Source organism: Morus notabilis, unplaced genomic scaffold (assembly GCF_000414095.1).
Source record: "Morus notabilis unplaced genomic scaffold, ASM41409v2 C11373678, whole genome shotgun sequence".
NCBI classification, from domain to species: Eukaryota; Viridiplantae; Streptophyta; class Magnoliopsida; order Rosales; family Moraceae; genus Morus; species Morus notabilis.
Genome location: NW_010386354.1, coordinates 1 through 1,026, shown reverse-complemented (window position 1 = coordinate 1,026; position 1,026 = coordinate 1). Strand labels below are relative to the sequence as shown.

Here is a 1,026-nt window from a genome sequence, read left to right as displayed (position 1 = left end):
TCAAACTGATTATTTTCCTCCACTGAGACTAACAAGAACCATAAGTACCTAGATAATAACAGAAAATCAAACTAACAGAACCACCTAGTGCAATAATTAGATAATAACTTACAGAGACAAATGAAAAAATCTGCTTGGATAATTTCCGACCATTAAACATGATCAAGAAAATAATTCATAGCAGTATATGGGAGAATAATTATAGCAGCCAGCAGACAAGAAGTTCCAAGTTTTTCATACCATCAGTAAGGAAGCAAAGAAGAAAATTAAGCAGATGCTTTAGACAGTATAGAAAGATATTTTAAACAAGATATTCAGAAAGAGATCACTTACCCCCTGGTAGAAACCAATAGCGACACCAAAGTATGCCAAGATAATTTGATTAGTCCGTTCAAAGATGTGTGCCAAAGGAAGATAGGATATGTAACTGTGAAAAATAAAATGCAATTCAAAAAACTATCCCAAGGCCTTCATAAATTAATGAAATTTATCTTCAATGTCTTAGCTAACGAAACATATATAACTCAGTCACTCACACATCAGAGGGATAGAATTTGATTGCACGACTAAATCCAGCAGCACTTGCAATAAAGTTCCCATGTGTCAATATAACTCCCTTGGCATTTAGAGAAGAAAAGAAGATTTGAAGTGCATCGTTTAGTATGTAGCAAGGCATAGAACAAAGTGACTTAGATTTCACAAATTAACTTTGGTGGCGGAAGAAAAGAGCTGAAGTGCAAGAAAGTTATGACTGATTACCTTCGGTGTTCCCGTAGTACCACTTGTGTAGCATATGGTTGCAATATCTTCAGGCTTAGCAGGGTAAAAGGGTTGCAGATTCCTGCGGCCCTAAAAGAAAACTATCTGTGAGTTTATGAGACAAAAATGCTTAAACAGATAAATCGGAAAAGCTGGGCTATAAAAGACGAAAACACTAAAAGATGGATATTGAATCTTTTGCATTCTAGAAGATAATAGATAATTGGTAAAGGTGCACAGATCAGACAAAGTATTATTTATTTATTT

General features: G+C 34.6%; 1 long non-coding RNA gene across 1 annotated transcript; it reads right to left on the bottom strand.

The window, feature by feature from the left end:
* Positions 1-337: 337 nt before the first annotated feature.
* LOC112095045 lies at positions 338-900 on the bottom strand. Its single transcript, XR_002903744.1, has 3 exons — positions 760-900; positions 537-616; positions 338-427 (listed from the first exon to the last, which is right to left on the bottom strand). It is a non-coding gene; the product is annotated as an uncharacterized LOC112095045 (long non-coding RNA).
* Positions 901-1,026: the final 126 nt, after the last annotated feature.